The sequence below is a fragment of the Salvia hispanica genome, chromosome 4, assembly GCF_029641045.1.
Source record: "Salvia hispanica isolate PSC_SH4W2 chromosome 4, Shi_PSC_v1, whole genome shotgun sequence".
Classification (NCBI taxonomy): Eukaryota; Viridiplantae; Streptophyta; class Magnoliopsida; order Lamiales; family Lamiaceae; genus Salvia; species Salvia hispanica.
This window is the reverse complement of record NC_142695.1, coordinates 40,098,879-40,122,481: the sequence shown is the minus strand read 5'-3', so window position 1 is coordinate 40,122,481 and position 23,603 is coordinate 40,098,879. Positions and strand designations below refer to the sequence as shown.

Here is a 23,603-nt window from a genome sequence, read left to right as displayed (position 1 = left end):
AATTAATTAAGTTTATAGCAGACATAATTAATTAATGGACATTTATATCTTAAGCGCGGGAAATAAATAATATAAATAACAGAAAGTCGGATTACTTGTAATTTCGGATTTGGATGGGGAGTGCAATAATACTTCTGTAGTGGCTGCTCGTAATATTCCAATTAAAAGCTTATATTAAATTGGGGTTCAATTTAATTAGTAAAAAGCTAATTGGAGGAGCCCATATCCAAAACCTTCCATAGATCCCTGACTGGGCCCAATATGAACTTAATATAAATAGGAGAATAAAGGAAAGACAGAAACACAATTATTATTAGAGGAAATTTTCGTCCCCCTCTCTAATGAGTAGAGGAGCTCGAAAATTCTTCAGCTCTCCTCCGCGAGGAATTTTTGTCTTCTTTTTATTTGACTCCTAGTATTTTGATAAGATCACCCCACCCTGATATTGAGATACAGTTTGGGAACCAGTCAGAAGATCCGTGGTCTAGTATTGAAGATCATCACGTGGAGAAGGCACGAGCAATCGACGATTCTTTGGAGAATCAAATCGGTAACTCTAAACCCTAGAATTCATGTTTTAGGATTTACTTTCTTTGAGCATGAATTATTTGCGTTCTAGCATGCAATTATCTGTTTAACATGTGAATTGATTAATCGCATAATCGGTCAAATAGATCCGTATCTGATTTATTTGTTTTGTACAAGTCTTCCGCTGTGCAAGGGGCTCCAAACCCCAGCAACGACCACGCAGGGGACGAGTACAGCAGAGAGAGAGTGGCAAGTGCTTCGGCTACTAACCAGGAAGAGAGGAAGGATCTGAAAATGGAAGAAAGGAAGAAGGATTTGTTGAGCGCAATCAAGCAGAATACACCACCGCCCTCTCCAACCGGTGGCAATCAAGCTCCAGAGCTACCCTACGATCAGCCAACCGACCAGCCTAATGTGGAGCAAGCCAATGCCGTCGGATTCTACAACTGAAATGGGAATTGGATTCCGGGGAAGCAGCGAGACGCACCATGGAGGGGCCACCTGAATTATTGATGTTGAGATGGGAATCAGAATCAAAACCAAGGCCAAGGTCAGAATCAAACCAACCCTCACCTGAACCAAAATTTCAACCGTGGCCCAACGAATCCTGACCACCATTCTAACTGGGCAGGAAGGAATCAGCAACCTCAGAACCAAAACCCTTAAAACTTGGCGTATATTTTTATAAAACTTATCACATACTCATATTTTTTATAAATATCTTTACTATATATTTTTGACGAATTTTCTAAATATATCTTATCACATACTCATATTTTTTACAAATATCTTTACTATATATTTTGACGAATTTTCCAAATTTGGTAAGCAATCTTTTTTTCTTTTTTCACAAAATTCTCTCTTATCTGATTTAACGCAATTTACTTCCGTGATTCACAAAATTCACCCTGCTTTCCCGTCTCTGCGTCCTCCAGCCAATTCTCAACTTTTTTATTTATCAAAGATGAATAGAATGAATGCAAACAAGAAGAAAAAAAATAGGTTAATTCGATTTTTCTACTGCACAAATTCTCCATAAATATTCTCTCTCTTTTTTTTACAATCAATATTGTAGAGATCAGACCACTTGGGATTCGCTAATTACCGGGACCTCTTTTATTTATTGAGTCTGAGATGGCTAATCTCAGGAATACAAGCCAATACAAGTGTGATACTAAGATTACACTCTACACGAGTACAAGAAGATACAATTGAAGAATTCTAGACTAAGTTCAAGTAGCACACAGAACTTGAGTCTCCATCTCCTTCAATAACCCTGCACACTTAAGTAGAATTTGTTAGTAACACAAGAATGATCCCGCAGGATCTAAAGTACAAAGTAAACAAGTAAGACAAGATTATAAGCACAGGAATATGGCTCAGGTCGCAATAGGCGACTACACCGGGCCAAGAACCTCCCCAAAGCTTCAACCAACCGTCACAAGGGAGTAATACTGAACAAGGACCCCAGAAACCCTAAGTTTCACCGGTTACCACCACAGTAGGCCTCCTCAACACGCGAACCACCACAAGACTCTCCAAACACCTTTGCACACCAAGATTTCTCACCACACCACCTCCAAGCCAAGTAGGTCCATCAGATTCAAACACATTAAAAGCTAGGGCAACTAAATTCACAAAAGAACCAAATCTATCAAGGACTTTACCAATCCTTCTTGCTCTATCCCTAGTTAACTGATAATTGTGTAAATCTGGATTATTATTGGGTTGTGGCTCACCATCAAAAACATTTTCATGGTCAGGGTCTTGGTTTTCTAGAGGCTCAGGGGGTATAGGATCTGGGTTGATAGGGGAAGAGTTTCACACCTGCTCCACCTCAGTGGAAGCATCACTGCCCTGGGACTCCACCTCACTTGAGGGCCACTCCTCAGATTGCTCCACCTCACTAAGAGGTTCACCATCTGAGGATGGAGAAGCAGGGGACCTGGGGACACCACAGGGGAAGTCATCTTCATTGAAGATAACATCCCTACTGACCACAACCTTGAAACCAGGTTCATCCCTAACCCACACCCTATAACCCTTAACACCATCTGGATAGCCAACAAAAACACCCTTCCTAGACCTTGGATCTAACTTGTCAGTTTTTGAATGAATAAAAGCACTACACCCAAACACCCTTAGGTGTGACAGATTGGGTTTTCTACCAGTGAAAACATGCTCTAGGCATCTGCCCTTAAGAGGAACAGAAGGGGATCTATTTATCAAATAACAAGCAGTATAAAGAGCTTCACCCCAAAATTTTTTGGACAAACCACTTTTGGACAAGAGACACCTAACCTTTTCAAGTAAAGTCCTATTCATCCTCTCAGCAACACCATTTTGCTGAGGGGTGTAAGGAGTAGTTTTATGTCTCCTAATCCCAGATTTTTGACACAAAGAATCCATTTGAGCATTGCAAAACTCAAGGCCATTATCTGTCCTAATGGTCTTGATACATTTTCCAGTTTGATTTTCAATTAAAACTCTCCAATTTGAAAAGGTTTGAAAAACATCAGACTTATGTTTTAAGAGAAAACACCAAACTTTTCTTGAAAAATCATCCACAATGGATAAGAAATACACAGATCCAGAGTGGGTAGTAACAGAGGCAGGGCCCCAAACATCCATATGCAAGTATTCTAAGACAGCTTGGCTAACATTTTCAGTCACAGGGGTGGGAAAAGACACCCTGTGCTGTTTTCCCATCACACAAGTTTCACAAAAGGGGAGCTCATTTTTGAAATCCAACTCACTCAAAATATCAGAATTTTTCAAAAGTTTTAACCCCTTCTGACTCATGTGCCCTAGTCTATTATGCCACAGTAAAGCCTTATCCATTTTAACCAGATTTACACTATGATCATAACTAGTTAGAGGCTTAGCAGTACACACATACAGATTACACTTTTTCACAGCTTTAAACAGGCATAACACACCCTTACAGATCTTCATAATACCCTGCCCCCACTTACCCTCTAAACCCTCAGATTCAAGACAAGAGCAAGACAGCAGATTATAGTTCAGATCAGGCACATATCTCACATTTTTCAAAGGCAGCAAGTATCCATTCTCAAACTTTAAAAGCACAGTACCAATGCCAAGGATTTTACACTTCTTGTAATTAGCCATGGACACAAAAGCATTTTCCACAGGTTTGAGAGAAGTAAAGGAATCTTTGAAAGGACATATGTGAAAAGTGCATCCTGAATCAATTAGCCAGTCATTTTTGGTAAAGAAACACTCAGAGGCAGAGTTTACAGAAAAAACATCATGGTTCATGAAACACACACCATCTGCACCATCATCCCTGGCCAGATTAGCAACAACCTCCAACTGATTATTACCATTTGGATTCTTACCTTTCTTGGGTCTGGTACATTCTGCTTTGTAATGACTCACCTCACCACAATTAAAACATTTTCTTTTAAACTTAGGGTCTTTACTTTTAGACCTAGATCTGCCTCTGTTTGACTTCTTACCATTCCCAGAGGAATTACTGCCATCCCCTCTGGATTTAGTCCTCCCTCTCACATTCAAAGCCTTAGTTTGAGAAGATTTAGGGTTAAAGTTTTCTTTAAGCTCCAATTCTTTTGACTTTAAAGAACTGATTATCATGTCTAGAGGGGCACTATCCCTTCCATACTTTATAGCTGCCTTAACATCACCATAAGTATCAGGGATAGCATTCATGAGGGCTATGCTGGTATACTCATCAATGGTTTTATCTCCAGACCTTTTAATGTCCTGGACCAATTTTTGAAAAATATCAATGTTATCATCTATGTCCTTTGAAAGATCCAATTTAAATTTAAAAAGCTTTTCCCGGAGATACATCCTGGAGGACATAGATGTTTCAGTATAGAGGGTATCCAGCTTAGCCCACATCTCACTGGCAGATTCAATAGCCCCAACCTTTCTAATCACAGAGTCAGAGAGGTTGAGGATAATTGAAGACCTAGCTAATTCATTCATTTCAGCCTTTTTCTCAGCAGACATATTTTCAGGAAGAACCCCTTCAATGGCTTTGAAAACCTTTTGCTGAATCAGAACACATTTTACCTTTTGTTTCCATATAACAAAATCATTTTTCCCATTGAAAGGGACAATGCCAACTGGCTGAGTCATTTTGAGAAAGATTTTAACACACACAAAAGAACTCAACACTCCAAGGGCAAAGCAAGCAACTCTGCTTTCACAGATAGTGGATTTAAACAAATAACAATCAAAGAATCCACTAGGAACAAAGATGCAGAGATTTTTCATGCAATAATCACAGATGCAGCTAGCAGCAAGCACACCCACAGGCAACACAACTCAAGGTGATCCCAGACACACAAAGATCAAGTCTAGGTGAGTTCCTCCCTATCTGTCACGTGTACCCCGGCAAGAGGATTTCCCAGTTCACAATCACCCAATATATGGGGGCGCAGGGGGTCACTCAAGGCGGTTAAGGCACAGGGTGGATAGGTAATTTACTCAAGACACAGAAACAGAGCTCTGAGATACACACCTTGAGTAAGAAAAGAAAGACAAGCAAGCAGCGGAAGAAAAGAAAGCCATAAGCACCAAGATCATGCAAGAAGACAAGAGCACACAGCCTAGACCGCGGCCAGCGGTTACTACCAGCAACAAAAGCCCAAGCCTAGGGTTCTAAGAAAGCAGAAAAGAGAGGTTTAGCCAATTTACTACCCTTCGTTAAGGTGTAACCGTCTTACCTCAGGGCCTATACCGGAGGCCGAGCTTTACTCTGACGAGCCCACCTCCTTAATTTGCGACCCGGCGCGCCCAAGTGATCCCCCCGTGGCTCTGATACCACTGTAGGGATCAGACCACTTGGGATTCGCTAATTACCGGAACCTCTTTTATTTATTGAGTCTGAGATGGCTAATCTCAGGAATACAAGCCAATACAATTGTGATACTAAGATTACACTCTACACGAGTACAAGAAGATACAATTGAAGAATTCTAGACTAAGTTCAAGTAGCACACAGAACTTGAGTCTCCATCTCCTTCAATAACCCTGCACACTTAAGTAGAATTTGTTAGTAACACAAGAATGATCCCGCAGGATCTAAAGTACAAAGTAAACAAGTAAGACAAGATTATAAGCACAGGAATATGGCTCAGGTCGCAACAGGCGACTACACCGGGCCAAGAACCTCCCCAAAGCTTCAACCAACCGTCACAAGGGAGTAATACTGAACAAGGACCCCAGAAACCCTAAGTTTCACCGGTTACCACCACAGTAGGCCTCCTCAACACGCGAACCACCACAAGACTCTCCAAACACCTTTGCACACCAAGATTTCTCACCACACCACCTCCAAGCCAAGTAGGTCGGTCACAGAAATAAGACCAACACTAGGGTTTGAGAAGGAAACCGAAGAAGTTGCCTAACACTCAAACTAATCCACTAGATCTCTAGGAAACTGAGAATCATCGGTGGAAACACAAGCTCGAAGGAAAACTCCGACTAGAGCCGCCGGAAAGCTAGAGAGAAGGTAGAGCGATTTCGAAGAGAGAGAAAGAGTAGGTCAGACGTTTCAACTGAATGAGAGAAGAGAGAAGGCTCCTTCTCACTTAACAAACACACATCAGATCCAACGGCTGCCCTCCAGGATCCGCGTGGAGCTGCCTACGTGGCGGCCATCCAGGTAATCAGGTAAGTAGCGGGCCAACTAACACATTGGGCCTGCACCAGAGACTTGGGCTCTAATATTAATTGGATTGGGCCAGCCCAACTAATTAGTACCAAAGTCCAACTCTTAGAAGGTCCACAAATATTCAACAAATATGATACTACAATTGTTCTCATACAAAATTCATGCGTAGCTTTGAGAATTTGTTGGATGAAATCTGCTCTTATGCAATTGTGTTGGAATGGAGATGCAATGGAGGGTGATGGATTGAATAGCCTATAGTTGATTAGAAGTTGGGCACTTTCGTAACAAACAGTGTTGAATATTGATAATGAGTTTTGGATATTTTTTGTTGTTTTTTCATTGTTGAACAATTGAATTGGTTGTATATTTATTAATCATTTCAAATTTCAGAATGGTGTCATTTGAGATAGTGAGGAATTACATTGAAAGTTCTTGCAACTTAATTGTTCGAAAAAATGCGTTAGTAAAACTTCCACTTGTTCATTTAACCTACACTTATTTTTGCACAAAAGCATATTTTTTCTTTGTGATGCATAATTGTACTATGTTTACTTGGTTACAAATTAAACTCAATTTATAATGGATAAAGAGAATGCAAAAACTTAAAATAAGGATGCCCAAACATTACATTAGGATTCAAGGATTATATAGATTTGAAAAGTTATCAGCAAACTAATACCCATTAAAATTTAGCAGCACTCTGTCTAGAGTGCCTATTTTCTGGAGAGTTTCTCTTTAATTTCTGAAGTAATGAGGAAGAGTTTCCCTTTGAACAAAGATAGTTAAGGTCCTTGTGGCCCATTGCTTTCGTCTATAGTTTCTTGTGACGCTTCTTCCAGCGATTTACCCTTGGCCTCAGGCACCGCAAAGGTGCAAAGCATTCCAAGCAAATTAATGACTCCAAGAACAATGAGAGCATTCTTCACTCCAATGCCCGGCGGGAAACCGGCGTCGGCCTTGCTCTTGTCTTTGTTCTGTGCTGCGTACAGAAACCCATACGCTCCAACAATGGCTCCCGCCTTCCCAGCCGCAGCCGATATCCCGTGGCACGTGGACCTCAGCCTCGCCGGGAATATCTCCGCCGGCACCACGAAAGTGGTGGCGTTGGGCCCGAAATTGGCGAAGAAAAAGGTGAGTCCGTACATGACCACGAAGCCGATCCGGTTGGCCTCCTTGGTCCAGTGATCGTAGGGGATGGCGATGGCGAACATGAAGACCGTCATGAAGAAGAAGCCGATCATCTGGATGGCGAACCGGCCGATGATGTCGATGAAGGCCACCGTGAACCAGTAGCCCGGCACGGTGCTGCAGAGCGCGATCAGGGTTTGCGCCCTGGAGATCTTGTACACCTCCCCGATGGCGTTCATGGTCTTGGCCGGCGGGATCCACCCGATGGCGGAGAAGACGTCCTTCTGGAAGAGGTTCTGGCTGTAGAAGGCGATGTCGAGAAGGAACCAGGTGGATGTGGTGCCGAAGAGATGGAGACCGTGGCGTTTCAGGAACTCCTTTGATAGCAAACCGAAGTTGCTTCCCTTCTGCTGAGCCATCCTCTCCACCTTCTCCTCCTCCGCCTCGATCTCCACGTTCAGCACCCTCCCCATGTCCTGCGCCGCCTGCTTCGCGTTCTTCGCCACCAGGGCGGTGTACCGGGCAGTCTCGGGCATCTTCATCCGCCAGTAGAAGGTCAGGGCCGCCGGGATGGACCCGAACATGAGCACGATCCGCCAGACGTAGTCGGCCTGTGGCGGGGTGGAGGCGGCGGCGTTCTGCTCGTAGGACGGGGACTGGAAGGCGTGGTCGAAGGCGGCAGAGACGATCAGGGAGACGATCCCGCCGAAGAGGATTCCAAACCCTTGCATGGCGAAGACGGCTGCCACGAAGGCGCCGCGGGTTTTCTTGTTGGCGTACTCGGCCATGATGGTGGCGGAGAGGGGGTAGTCGCCGCCGATGCCGAAGCCGAGCCAGAAGCGGAAGAAGCATAGCGTGGTCATGACGCCCTTGGGGGAGCTCCCAAAGGAGAGGCCGGAGGCGATGGAGCAGACGATCATGATCAGGAGGGTCATGCCGTACACCTTTTTGCGGCCCATCTTGTCACCAAGCCACCCGAAGAAGAGCTGGCCGGCGAGGGTGCCGACGAGGGCGACACCGGTGACGGAGGAGGAGACGCTCGGGGGGAGAGTCCCGGGCTTGGGGGAGTTGGGGACAGTGTAGTAGATGCGGCCGAGAAGCTTGGACAGCAGGGAGATGCTGAAGAGATCGTAGGCATCGGTGAAGAAGCCCATCCCAGCAACCACAATTGCGGTGAAATGGTAGAGTTGGGTTTTGGCCACGTCAAGTGCGTTTAGCACTTCTAACTGTTGTCTAGCCATCTCTTTTACTAATTTCTTCTTGTCTCTTCCAATCAAGGTTGTACCGATGAAGGAGAGACTTTGAGTTCAAGTGTGGATGGTGGAGTCGATGATTAGAGGCGATTATTTATATGAGTAGTGAGGTGCCTAAATGAGTTGACATAGTTAGCAATATGCGGCATCTAATGGCATATACCCTAGCAGGTCAAATCTATCTTGCCTGTCATAAATATTTGCTTCTGCAACTCCTCTATATAATATCATACAAAATTAATGCTTGAATCATCTGGCGTGTGAACGTGTCTGGAGATAATGACATGCCCATGGATAAAACTAGCTGATTGATGACCAACCTTTTTATTTTTTTAATCTTTTTGTTTATTGTTGTTTCTTTCTTCATTAATTTGGGCTAAATGATGCTTAAAAGTGTAATGTCTTAAGTTCTTATATGTTATGAAAGTATTTGGAATATTGAACTTGTGAGTTAAAAAGAGACCAATTGAAAGTTAGAATCTTAGTATAAGAAAGAAAATGAGAGTGAAATGAAACAAAAAGTGTAGTATATATTAAAAACATTTAAAAGCGAAGATAGATTAAAATATCATTAGTGCACATAGAGAGTGCACCTAAATGGTTATCTAAATAAGTATTATCAAAATACCTATAATTGAATACTTAATTGTTTATTAAATAAATAAAAAAACAAAGTTTGCATAGGCATATACATAAACATTACAATATGGAGTACAATATGGAGTATATAAGTAGGTTTGTGTTAAAATGTCAATACCTCTTAAAGTGACACTGTGACACCACATATACAACAATATTATAAACGCTACACAACAATCTATAGATTGTTGTATAGCGTGTTGATATTGCTGGCTGAGAAAAATTGTTGTATATAGTGTTGCATATTGCTGGCCGTGTTTTTTACCTTTTTTTTGCCACATGACAGCTTATTATTCGTCCACGTGTACAAATGATTGGCTAAGAATGGTGGTATAATGTAATTTTAAGAAGTGGTGGCACCCTAACACTCCCCAGTATAAGTATATCTATTATATTGAGGAATTAGGTACAATAATTATAATTCAAGTAAAAAAGGACTGAAATGTTTAATAGTAATACTAATAATTTAGAGTATAATTCAATTGAGCTTTGTGTGTACGGAGACAAGTCACTCAATACTAATATTCGTGCAACATGTCATCAATGAAGATTTTAGCTGCTAGTAGTATTTTATTCAAAGTCAATGGTTGGGACTTCATGGATACGGACAATACTACTAATTTTGAGTCCCTTTACTACCTTAACAATATTTGTTTTACTTCAACCGTTTCACAGAAATAACTTGATTTAGAATAATAGGAGTAATATTAAAAGGATACTAATTCGCAGCTTTTTTTTTTGGAAAACGGACTCGATTCATCAGTGACATTTTTCACTCTCTCTTTCGACAAAATTATAATCATTTATCATTTTGATATTTCCATGAAGTCACAATTCCAACGCATAAGTCTGGCCACGTCAGAAACCTCCATAGGTGAATGAATGCTGACAATCGACCAGTCACATCACGACGACCAACTTTGGAGCGTTGATCGGACTTATCGACAAGGTGGCAGCATGATTGAATGGTTAGAATTTTGGTGCTAAGATCATAATTTTGGAAAGTTGAGAATTTTAATTTCTTATGAAAATAGAAAGAATACTACAGTAGAAAAAAATAGTGCAACATGACTTTTAATGAAAAATTTGTAAAATATGAGAGAGAAATAAAATTTGATTGACAGATTGTTAGTATAAATTGGATACTCCATTAGAATTAAAAACTTAAAATAAAGAGACGAGACTAATTTTAGTGGAGGGGCTAAAAATTAAAAAATATGACTATTATATTGTAAAAAACGTTACGACCACAAACAATTAATGTTTATATCAAGTTTTGGCTAAAAAATTGAACAATTTAGACTGTTTAGGATCCAAAACATAATACGGAGAGAAAAACATGAGAAAAAGAAAGTAACAAACATAATTGTTTCGACTCAAAGTCTCAAACCATAAAATTGTTATACTGTAAAAGAGAAAAAGTAAGAAAAAGAGGAGAAAAAATAAGAAAGAGAATGATAAAAAGTAGACTATTTTTTGTAGACACTCCAAAATGGTAAAATAAAACTATTTTTTATGGATGGATGCAGGGACGGAGGGAGGGTGGGGCTAGGGGGGCCCATGGTCCCCCCACTAATTTTTAAAAAACCTGGGGGTATTTTAGTAATTTCACATTAATTATAATTTATAATATATACTCCCTCCGTCCTTGAATACTTGACACAGTTTGCCATTTCGGTCCGTCCCCGAATACTTGACACAGTTCACTTTTTCCATTTTTGGTAGTGGACCCCATATTCCACTAACTCATTCATACTCACATTTATTATAAAACTAATACTTTAAAAGTAGGACTCACATCCCACCAACTTTTTCAACACACTTTCCATTACATTTCTTAAAACCCGTGCCGGATCAAACTGTGTCAAGTATTCGGGGACGGAGGGAGTATAATATTAAAGATAGATTTCAACAAAATTATTGTGACGCCCCGGAAATTTCGATCCTTTCTTTTGAGATAAATCGGATTTAGTAGCTTAATTAATTTTCTCTTAGAAGTTGTGTAATCGTACTTTCCTCGTTGTATTCGACTTTGGAGTAATTTAAATATTCTCGTTGGATGAATAAAGTGCAAGGAAGTTTTGTGTCAAGGATAAAAGTAAAGCTATGCTTTTATTAGATAAATAATTGAAGAAAAAGTTGCACAAGAGTGTCGAAGAATTTATTCACATAGTGCTTACATAGGTGAAAGTGACAATACACTCTTATATTACAACTCTTCTCTAGAGACTCTAATTACATGAAAATGGAAAGTATGACTATGGTTTCCAAACCAACATTTGGATCTTTCCAAGAAGAGGATCATGAGGATCTTGAGGAAGATCATCTCTTCCTCTCTCTCGATTTCTACACCACCTTGATAGCCAAGCTACACCAAAGAAACCTACAAAGAAATAGCCACCAAAGAGGTTAGAAAAATTCCAATAAAAGAACAAGGATTTTGGCTTTCACCAATAAGGTATAAGTGATGATCAAGACATCACATTGCTGCCATGGAATCGAAAAATATGCCCAAGAACCGAGACATCCCCAATTCTCCACATAGAGCAATAGAGACAATAGTAGACAAGGGATGAAGTCATCATCTAGGCCTAAAAGGGAGTAAACAAGACCCCTCCTTACACCAAGAACAAGGCTGAAAATATAGCCAAGGATGTCATCCAAAAATTGCATCAATTTGGCAAGAATCTCACAATCATCAAGCTCGAAAGAGAAAGAGCTAGCAACCCCAAAATAGGAGCCTTTGCCTCCAAGATTCCAATCACAAACAGCCAAGCAAAGTGGCTATATAAACCACCCAACGCCACTTCTCTCCCATACCTCTCAAGCACCCCAAAGTTTGAATTTTGTAAGAAGTATCGAAGGAGAGGCGGTGGCAGAGAGAAGGAAGTGGCAGCCAAGATTCAAGAATTCACCAAGTGAGGTAAATTCCTCAACACCCTCTCGCATCATGTAGAACAACGAATAGCTAGAAACAAGAACTTAGAATTTTCATAGGATCCTCACAGCAAGGATGAAAACAATAGCAATCATGTAACACTAAGTTGAAGCTCAAGAGCTTAGAGCTATGCAAAATTAGAGATAGCCGCATGATACCCCCTCCCTAAGAATTCAGTGGCATAGTATCATAAGCAAGAACTTAGCAAGATTTCAATTTGAGCAATATACCACCATAAGCCACACAAGACTCCAATGGAGAATTTCTTTTCCAAAAATAAGCTACTGCCATAACTCGAAAAAGGAATAAGGGGTAGGGGAGGAGAGGACTTAGCTTAGGCGGAGGGGCGACCGGGCGACGGCGAGCGTTGACGGAGCCGAAGAACTTCCGCGGAGAAGTTGCGGATCACGGCGGCAGAAGGGGCGAGGCGACCCGGCGACGGGCGAGCGTCGACGCAGTCCGGAAACTCCTGCGAAGAAGCTGCAGGTCGCGGCTGAGAGAGGGAGAAGGAGGCGATGCCTCCTCTCTGCCGCTAGGTTCGCCGAGGACACCGGCGCTGGACGAAGAGCGCTCGTCGGAGAACGCCGAGGCGAATTCGCCGGCGACGCAGAGGAGGCGCCGACACAGAGCAGCACCCGGCGAGGCGGCGAGTTACGGAGGCACGGAGTTGAGGCGACGCCTCCTCTCCACTGCTGACGTCGCCGAGAGGGAAGAGAACTCGCCGGAGAGCGTTCGCTGGAGAAGGAGAACTCGATGGAGGAAGGAGTACGCGCCGACGGGACTCTGAAATCCGTCGAGCTAGCGGCGATTTCACCGGAGAGGAAAGGCGCGCTGCCGTGTTCTCTAATTTTAGGGATTTGAAAAACTTAATTGGTGAATGGAGAAGTGAATGAGAGAGAAGTCCGATTTGAGGGGGGGATTGGAGTCACCCCGGGCGCGAAACCGCCGGAGAGGCCGTGAGCTAGCGGCGATTTCGCCGGAGAAGAGGCGTGAGAAGAGGAGAACTCGCCGCTGCTTTCTCAGTGGGAAAACTCTAATTGGAAATTTTGGGGAAGAAGTAAAAGAATGATGTTAGAGGGAGTTGACCGATAGGAGTATATTTGGGCTAATCAAATATTACTTTGGGCCTATTCCACTTTATTTCAAAAAGAAACTTGGGCCTAAGGCAAATGAAGTTGCTGGACCAAATTTAGTAGTGAGGCTAAGTCTTTTTAATTAGTAGATTGGGCCAAGGACTTAATTATAAGAAGTTGGAATTTAATTTAAGGACTTAATTTCCAAATAATTTATTTAGATTCCGGAAAAATAAAGTAGTAAAGTGGGAGACGCGAAAGCCGACCGGCGTCGCCCCGCGACGCCATGGGCGGCCTCAAGAAAAATCCGAAGAAAAGGATTTAAGAAGAGACTTTCCAAGAATTTCCTATTCTTGTTAATAAGTGCCCGAATATTTAATTTCTCCAAGTTAATAAAGAGAATAAATAAACTCTGCAGAGTAGTAAAGCCGAGGTAGGATTAAGAAAAATCCTATAGGCCGAGACTGAGATATAGGTGCTATCCAATAGGATGCATGCATTCTTTCTAAAGAGAAATAATTCAAGTATTAATTAGCGTGCTACGCTATTTATTTTTCAAGGGATAAATTGCTCGAGGGCGAGTGAGGCCAAAGCGAGTAATTGAGTTGAGACATAAGCATATCAGGTGGGCTTTCTTTTAATATCCAGCACTATAGTGTGGATATAAAGCAAATACTTTTGAAGTTATGAAAAATCATTTTCTCAAAATGAAGTAGTGATTACTTTAAAGTTGTTGTCATGCCATAAAATGTTTGTTTTGAGGCCTATCTGTTGGGGTTGTAGCCCGTGGGTTTTGGCGATGCCAGCCCGAGTTTAAAGAATTCGGTTCCCAATAGGACCGCAAATCCTGTTCGGAATAATGTGCACGAGAGCCGTGAGCCATCAGCTGTTGGCCGGCGATGTGTCCGCTGAAGGTGGCCACCTTCACGGTACACGATACACAGATTTGGCGAGTGTTTCAAAGAACATTGATTGATCAATCGAACTTTTAAGATCACGGAGAATTTAGTATGCTCGGGCCTTTTAAGAAAAACCCCCGTGCGATACTGTAGATGGATGACAACTATATATTGTATGTTTTGTTTTCGGCATGTGTCCACTGAGTACTCCTGTACTCAGCCCTGCATGTATTTATAAATGTGCAGGTTGAACGTCAAGAGGAGGGAGAAATGATCGGAGTCGATGCTACTAAATAATCAAGTGGATCTTTCACGATTCGTGTCTTCATACACGAAGTCGTCTAGTATGGACTTATTCCGCTGCTCTTTTGTGAAGTGAGACATCTTAGAATCTCACCTTCGAACTCTGTTTGATTGATGTAATATTCATTCTAGTTCTAAGACCATGAAATGGTACATTTGGCTTCTATTCTATGAAGTGTTCGATTTGGCCTTCGAGTATATTCACAAGTTCTTTCCCCCTTTTTCTTTCCCCGTTTCTTTAATCCCCCATTAGTCGCGATTTACCCGCTTTCGCTATCCTTAGCAAAGTGCGGTCGTGACAGAGTGGTATCAGAGCACACAGTTTCTTTCTTGCTCTGAGATCCAAACTTTCTTCAGTCAAGATCTAGACTTGTTCACTAGATCATTCCAAGAAATTGACTCGATCATCTCCATGACGTTCAACCAAGTTGGAAGTAAAGAAGTGGAATTTTGAGATAACCGATGCAAGTGTGACCAGAGATAATCCTAGTCGAGAATGAAAGAACATAGTGTGAAAAAGAGTTTCCTTGAAGAATGTAGCTCAAAATGAGACTACAAAGGATGAACTATAAATCCTATAATTGCTTTCCTAAGCAACAATTTTAAGACAATGCTAGACAGAGTTAGGCACGAAAGCGTGAATCTGCGGTGACACGACTTTTTGCGCGAGAAGAGCCGACGCCCAGTGCACGAGAGCACAAGAGGGGCAAATGCTGAAAAGGAAAATGAGGAACGATGCTATAAGGGAATAGCACAAGATAGATCCTCGCGGTGGCTATGCCACTCGATTTGATCCGAAAGAGAGTATCGATTCCATCACGTTTCGCGAGAACCTTTAGAAACGTTAGATTTGAGGTGTGAACTTAGTTGTTGACGTTAGATCACACAGTATAGTGGCTCTAGTTGAGGATTCCTTTGCCTTAGACTCTCATGCATCACTCTTACGCTACGTTTTTCTTTGAGTAACTCCTTCTGACTCGAGCCGTACCCTTTGTGTAGATGGAGGGACGTGACCCCACTAGACCCCCGTTGAGTATTTATGAGAGTTGCGCAGAGTACGCGCTCCGCGAGTTCAGAGCTTATCGACCGTATGTAGGGGAGAGCATAGTACCGATCGTGAGCAGGTTTTACCAGCTGTGGGAGAGGACCCACCAGTACGGCGGCGCTACTGAGCTCGATGGCATCCACTAGCTGATCTCCGTACTCCCCGAGGAGTGGGGAGCATGGGCCGAGTGGCTGTCCAGCAGTTATATCTATAGGAGGATCGACACCCAGGAGGAGGTGGGGGATTTTCGTGGCTTTGTGTCTTTCGTTTTCCTACATTCCGTACACTACCCAGAGGTTCCGCCTATTGCAGAAGGTGACCTACCGCCACCCCCACTTCAGTGGCGATCGTCGATCCGTCCCGAGGACGGCACACGGGGAGTTCACGACCACGAGGCAGGGTCGTCCCGGCAGACTGTTACAGATCTACCCCCAGGTACCAGCCGAGAGCCAGTGATGCGTCGGCTCGATGGCGCAGGGTACGACCCCGAGGGGCGGGCCAAGGCCCCGATGGTTGCTATGGATGAGGAGGAGGACCTAGGGGAGCCATGGATGGACCGTGCGGTGGTAGCACAGGAGAGAGCCCCCGAGAGGGAGGGGCAGATGCTAGAGGTGCACGTGCCACTACGGGCCCACGTCTGGGATGAGGACTTTCACGCCGAGCTGCGGCGACAGTCAGAGGAGTGGGAGGCTTGGCTGCAAGCCCTCCGAGTTGAGATGGACCTAGATGAGGCTCTGTTCCCAGAGGTGCCCCAGCCTGCACACGAGGATCTATCGGGAGCAGTGGCAGATGATCCCATTCTGGTCGAGGACAGTGATGATGACTTTGAGGGGAGCTCGGGAGTGAGCTCGGAGGGATCAGACGATGAGCAGTAAAGAGGTTGTACCATTAGAAACGTCCTAGTATGATGGCGTTCTGATGTAGTTGTTCTTTTCTTTTTAGGACTTTCAGTAGATCACGTTTTGTTAGCACATAAGACCCGGGATGTTAGGAGGGCAGTGGCTACGTACTTTAGTGATGTTCCGCAGTATCGGGGCTTCACAATACGTACTTGGGTGTACGTTTTAGGATTCATCTTTTGTAAAAAGTCCTTTCGAGGCAGACTCTTTTATTCCTATGAGGATGTACTGGTCTGATGGTTTTTATGGAAAATTAGTTATCTTGTAAAAGTTGTGTTCGCTTCTATGATTCAGCTGTTATGTTTTGCCCTCAAAATTTTGATAGTACTTAATGAGTAATTGCACGAACAATTAGGATGCCTCCAAGAAGAGCTGATGGGCCACGAGGCCGAGGACGTGGGAGAGGCCGAGGTCGAGGCCGAAGGGAACTCCCTATCTTGGAGGAGGAAGTACAAGGAGATTGGTATGAAGTAACACCACCCCCATCACCTGTTCCACCGCCTTCACCACCTCCACCACCACCCCAGCCACAGGACCGTAGGGTCGAAGAGATGTTTCTGAGACAGAATCCACCAGTGTTCAATGGGTTAGGAGACCCAACTGTTGCTGAAACTTGGATACGCGCACTGGAGCGCATATTCAACTTTCTGCACTGCACAGACCAAGAGCGTCTGTCTTGCGTGACCTTTCAACTGATTGGACCTGCTGACTTCTGGTGGGAAGCAAGGAAGAAGACCATGACTCCAGAGCAGCTCAGGGAGATGACTTGGGAGGAATTTAAAGCTGAGGTCTATGGCAAGTACATCCCTAAGAGCTACCGGAAGAAGAAGGAGGTAGAATTCTACCATCTGAAACAAGGACGGATGTCAGTGACTGATTATGATCGTATGTTCTGTGAGATGGCTCGGTACGCACCAGATCAGGTGGACACCGACCAAAAGATGGCCTAGAAATTCTGTACCGGTCTGAGGTACGAGATAAGGATGACTTTGGCCAGTCATGAAGGACTGTCCTACACTGAAGCTCTAGGACGAGCACTGGACATTGAGGCAGCTATGCCGGGAGAGAAAACTGGGTCAGCTGTGAATCATGCTCCACCCCCAGCTCAGTCCCAAGCATTCAGGGACAAGAGGAAATGGGAAGGACCGCAGGCCCAATCTGAGCCTAAGCGGGGAGGATATGGACCAAGCAAGCCACAAGGTGGCGGATACCAAACTACCCCTGGATCATTCAAGGGGAATACCCCAAAGTCTAACTTATGCCCCAAATGCAACAGACTGCACAGTGGCATTTGCAAGTCAGGGACTGATGGTTGCTTCAACTGCGGGAAGACTGGGCACTTTGCCAAATACTGCCCAAACAAGACTTCAGGGACGGGAGCAAAATCTCACCCGTCAGCTCAGCGCCCTCAACTGCGCGCAATGAATGTTCAACCTGGAGCAAATCCACAACAGGCGCCAAAGAATCAACAGCAGAGGCCAAAACTCCCATCACAGGCTCGAGCTTATGCAATGAGGCAGAAGCAGCCAGAGGTGAACCAGGGAAACTTGGCAGGCATGGGTAAGCTCTTCAATACCCCTGTTATGCTTCTGTTTGATACTGGTGCTTCGCATTCGTTTATTTCTGCAAATTGCGTGACTACTTTGAAACTCGCTACTAAAGAGTCAGAACATAGAATGGAAGTAGTTTCCCCAGTAGGAGGATGTATAGAGATTTCTCGCACTTGCTCGAACTTAGAGATCACTCTGGGTGAACTTAAGATTGTAGCGAACAACTTGAGTGTTATGATCATGTGGGATGTGGACATAATACTAGGAATGGACTGGCTGGCTGAAAACCATGCCACGATCCTTTGCAAAGAGAGGCAAATTTCTTTAGGAGACCCCGAAGGTGAAGCTACCCGCTTTCACGGAATTTCTTTAGGAACGCGAAAATCTGTAATCTCGATGTTGCAAGCCAACAAACTGATGGGGAAAGGATGCCCCGCATACCTTGTCTACTTGAACAAAGAGGAGAAAGACGAAAGGAAATTGGAAGAGGTCGACATCGCTCGCGAATTTCCGGATGTGTTTCCTGACACACTACCGGGTTTGCCGCCAGACAGGCAAGTGGAGTTCACTATAGATCTAGAACCAGGATCTGCTCCAGTATCAAAGGCACCATACCGAATGGCCCCAAAGGAACTAGATGAACTGAAGGTACAGCTGCAAGAACTCCTGGACCTGGGATTCATCAGACCCAGCGTATCGCCATGGGGAGCACCTGTACTGTTCGTCAAGAAGAAAGACGGGACCATGAGGATGTGTGTGGACTACCGAGAGCTTAACAAGCTGACTCTCAAGAACAAGTATCCCTTACCCAGAATCGACGATTTGTTTGACCAGCTCAAAGGAGCTAGCGTATTTTCTAAGATGGATCTGAAGTCGGGATACCATCAGCTGAAGATTAAACCAGCGGATGTGCCCAAGACGGCCTTCCGAACCAGATATGGTCACTATGAGTTTACGGTGGTGCCGTTTGGACTAACGAATGCACCGGCAGTGTTCATGGACCTGATGAACCGCGTTTTTCATCCTTACCTCGACAAGTTTGTCCTAGTCTTCATCGACGATGTGCTGATATACTCTAAGAATAGGAAGGAACATGAGGAGCATTTAAGGACTGCTCTAGAGACGCTTCGGGCGGAGAAGTTGTACGCCAAATTCAGCAAGTGCGAATTCTGGCTCAATGAGGTGAATTTTCTTGGACATATTGTGACAGCGGAAGGGATCCGAGTGGACCCTGCAAAAGTGGAGGCGGTACGAAATTGGAAGGTACCAACTACGCCCAACGAGATCCGAAGTTTCTTAGGACTGGCTGGCTACTATAGAAGATTCATTGAAAGATTCTCGAAGATTGCACGGCCGATGACTCAGCAACTCAAGAAGGGAACCAAAGTCTCATGGTCTCCTGAGTGCGAGGCGAGTTTTCAGCTGTTAAAGGAGAAGTTGACCAGCGCACCCGTACTAGCAGTCCCAGAGCCAGGGACGGACTACGTTCTCTATACGGATGCCTCCAAGAGCGGACTTGGATGTGTGTTGATGCAGAATGGGAAGGTGATCGCTTATGCGTCACGGCAACTCAGGCCACACGAGCTCAACTATCCAACACACGACCTAGAACTGGCGGCAGTGGTCCACGCCTTGAAAATTTGGAGACACCACCTATATGGAGTTAGGTGTGAAAATTTCACGGACCACAAGAGTCTCAAATACTTCTTCGAGCAGAAGGACTTGAATATGCGACAGAAGAGATGGCTCGAATTAGTAAAAGACTATGACTGCGGCATAAATTACCACCCAGGCAAGACCAACGTTGTGGCAGACGCGTTGAGCCGGAAGACTCAGCACCAAGTGGCAGTCCTGTTCACTCAGGAAGAGGAATCGCTGCGAGAATTCGATAGAATGAATTTAGAAATGGTACGAGCACCCGAAACTGTAGAAGGCATAGTTTCTACTCTAGTAGTTATTCCCGATTTGAGAGGCAGAATCATCGAGGCCCGGAGACGGGACGAAACTCTAGAGAAGTTACGCCTAAAAGTGAGAACGGGCGAACAAAATAACTACCAGGAGGAGGCAGATAACGCCCTCACATTCGAAGGGAGATTGTGTGTACCGAACCAGGAAGAGCTCAGGAACGAGATAATGAGCGAGGCGCACGATACTCCATACACCGCCCACCCAGGGAGTACAAAGATGTATCAGGACGTGAAGAAGAAGTTCTGGTGGGACGGTATGAAGAGAGATATAGCATCCTTCGTTGAGAGGTGTCTTGCCTGTCAACAAGTGAAGGCACTACACCAATGACCTTATGGAAAGTTGCAACCATTGGAGATTCCCGAGTGGAAATGGGAACACATAGCTATGGATTTCGTTACGGGATTGCCGAAATCTCAAAAAGGAAATACTGCAATCTGGGTGATAGTGGATCGTCTCACTAAGAGCGCCCATTTTGTACCGATACCTATCACATACGGGGCGGAGAAGCTAGCCCAGTTGTATGTGAAGGAGATCATTCGCCTGCACGGCATACCAGCGACGATTACGTCAGACAAAGATGCTAAATTCACGTCCAGATTTTGGAAGAGCCTACAGAAAGAGCTAGGGACGCAGCTGAATTTTAGCACTGTTTTTCATCCGCAGACCGACGGGCAGTCGGAGAGAACAATTCAAACACTAGAGGACATGCTAAGGGCAGTAGTGCTCGATAGAGGGAGCAATTGGGAACAAGTACTGCCGCTAATAGAGTTTGCCTATAACAATAGCTACCAGGCAACGATTGATATGGCTCCGTACGAAGCTCTGTACGGAAGAAAGTGTAGATCACCCCTCTATTGGGACGAGGTTGGTGAGAGGAAAATTCTGGGCCCAGATGCGGTCGAAGAGATGATAGAAGTTGTCAGAAAGATCCGAGAGAGGATCAAGGAGGCTTAGGACAGACAGAAGTCCTATGCAGATATTCGGCGGACGGATTTGCAGTTTAATGTGGGAGATAAGGTTTTCTTGAAAGTATCACCCTCGAAAGGGATCACCAGATTTGGAGTCAAGGGAAAACTCCGACCCCGCTATATAGGACCATATGAGATTTTGGAAGCGGTCGGACCAGTAGCTTATAGATTGGCGCTACCGCCAAGCTTTGGAAACGTTCACAACGTGTTCCATGTATCTCAGCTTAGAAAGTATGTTTTTGATCCAAAGCACGTGATTCACCAAGAAGAGATGATAATAAATCCGGATCTGAGCTATGAGGAAAAGCCAAAGAAAATTTTGGATAGAAAAGTGCAACAATTGAGGAATAAGTCTATCACTTCGGTGAAAGTACTGTGGGAGCACCACGGGCAAGAAGAAGCCACGTGGGAGTTGGAGGATAAGATGAAGGAACGTTACCCCGAACTTTTCGAGTAGAGCTGCACAAATTTCGGGACGAAATTTCTGATAAGGAGGGTGGAATGTGACGCCCCGGAAATTTTGATCCTTTCTTTTGAGATAAATCGGATTTAGTAGCTTAATTAATTTTCTCTTAAAAGTTGTGTAATCGTACTTTCCTCGTTGTATTCGACTTTGGAGTAATTTAAGTATTCTTGTTGGATGAATAAAGTGCAAGGAAGTTTTATGTCAAGGATAAAAGTAAAGCTATGCTTTTATTAGATAAATAATTGAAGAAAAAGTTGCACAAGAGTGTCGAAGAATTTATTCACATAGTGCTTACATAGGTGAGAGTGACAATACACTCTTATATTACAACTCTTCTCTAGAGACTCTAATTACATGAAAATGGAAAGTATGACTATGGTTTCCAAACCAACATTTGGATCTTTCCAAGAAGAGGATCATGAGGATCTTGAGGAAGATCATCTCTTCCTCTCTCTCGATTTCTACACCACCTTGATAGCCAAGCTACACCAAAGAAACCTACAAAGAAATAGCCACCAAAGAGGTTAGAAAAATTCCAATAAAAGAACAAGGATTTTGGCTTTCACCAATAAGGTATAACTGATGATCAAGACATCACATTGCTGCCATGGAATCGAAAAATATGCCCAAGAACCGAGACATCCCCAATTCTCCACATAGAGCAATAGAGACAATAGTAGACAAGGGATGAAGTCATCATCTAGGCCTAAAAGGGAGTAAACAAGACCCCTCCTTACACCAAGAACAAGGCTGAAAATACAGCCAAGGATGTCATCCAAAAATTGCATCAATTTGGCAAGAATCTCACAATCATCAAGCTCGAAAGAGAAAGAGCTAGCAACCCCAAAATAGGAGCCTTTGCCTCCAAGATTCCAATCACAAACAGCCAAGCAAAGTGGCTATATAAACCACCCAACGCCACTTCTCTCCCATACCTCTCAAGCACCCCAAAGTTTGAATTTTGTAAGAAGTATCGAAGGAGAGGCGGTGGCAGAGAGAAGGAAGTGGCAGCCAAGATTCAAGGATTCACCAAGTGAGGTAAATTCCTCAACACCCTCTCGCATCATGTAGAACAACGAATAGCTAGAAACAAGAACTTAGAATTTTCATAGGATCCTCACAGCAAGGATGAAAACAATAGCAATCATGTAACACTAAGTTGAAGCTCAAGAGCTTAGAGCTATGCAAAATTAGAGATAGCCGCATGATACCCCCTCCCTAAGAATTCAGTGGCATAGTATCATAAGCAAGAACTTAGCAAGATTTCAATTTGAGCAATTTACCACCATAAGCCACACAAGACTCCAATGGAGAATTTCTTTTCCAAAAATAAGCTACTGCCATAACTCGAAAAAGGAGTAAGGGGTAGGGGAGGAGAGGACTTAGCTTAGGCGGAGGGGCGACCGGGCGACGGCGAGCGTCGACGGAGCCGAAGAACTTCCGCGGAGAAGCTGCGGATCACGGCGGCAGCAGGGGCGAGGCGACCCGGCGACGGGCGAGCGTCGACGCAGTCCGGAAGCTCCTGCGAAGAAGCTGCAGGTCGCGGCTGAGAGAGGGAGAAGGAGGCGATGCCTCCTCTCTGCCGCTAGGTTCGCCGAGGACGCCGGCGCTGGACGAAGAGCGCTCGTCGGAGAACGCCGAGGCGAATTCGCCGGCGACGCAGAGGAGGCGCCGACACAGAGCAGCACCCGGCGAGGCGGCGAGTTACGGAGGCACGGAGTTGAGGCGACGCCTCCTCTCCACTGCTGACGTCGCCGAGAGGGAAGAGAACTCGCCGGAGAGCGTTCGCTGGAGAAGGAGAACTCGATGGAGGAAGGAGTACGCGCCGACGGGACTCTGAAATCCGTCGAGCTAGCGGCGATTTCACCGGAGAGGAAAGGCGCGCTGCCGTGTTCTCTAATTTTAGGGATTTGAAAAACTTAATTGGTGAATGGAGAAGTGAATGAGAGAGAAGTCCGATTTGAGGGGGGGATTGGAGTCACCCCGGGCGCGAAACCGCCGGAGAGGCCATGAGCTAGCGGCGATTTCGCCGGAGAAGAGGCGTGAGAAGAGGAGAACTCGCCGCTGCTTTCTCAGTGGGAAAACTCTAATTGGAAATTTTGGGGAAGAAGTAAAAGAATGATGTTAGAGGGAGTTGACCGATAGGAGTATATTTGGGCTAATCAAATATTACTTTGGGCCTATTCCACTTTATTTCAAAAAGAAACTTGGGCCTAAGGCAAATGAAGTTGCTGGACCAAATTTAGTAGTGAGGCTAAGTCTTTTTAATTAGTAGATT

At 44.3% G+C, this 23,603-nt stretch overlaps 1 long non-coding RNA gene and 1 pseudogene across 1 annotated transcript; both read right to left on the bottom strand.

Moving 5' to 3' along the window:
- Positions 1 to 6,798: 6,798 nt before the first annotated feature.
- LOC125190988 (inorganic phosphate transporter 1-4 pseudogene) lies at positions 6,799 to 8,650 on the bottom strand (annotated as a pseudogene).
- Positions 8,651 to 21,533: 12,883 nt separating this feature from the next.
- On the bottom strand, positions 21,534 to 23,324 carry LOC148928637 (uncharacterized). The gene is made up of 2 exons (XR_016128750.1): positions 21,924 to 23,324; positions 21,534 to 21,823 (listed from the first exon to the last, which is right to left on the bottom strand). It is a non-coding gene; the product is annotated as an uncharacterized LOC148928637 (long non-coding RNA).
- Between the last annotated feature and the right edge of the window lie 279 nt (positions 23,325 to 23,603).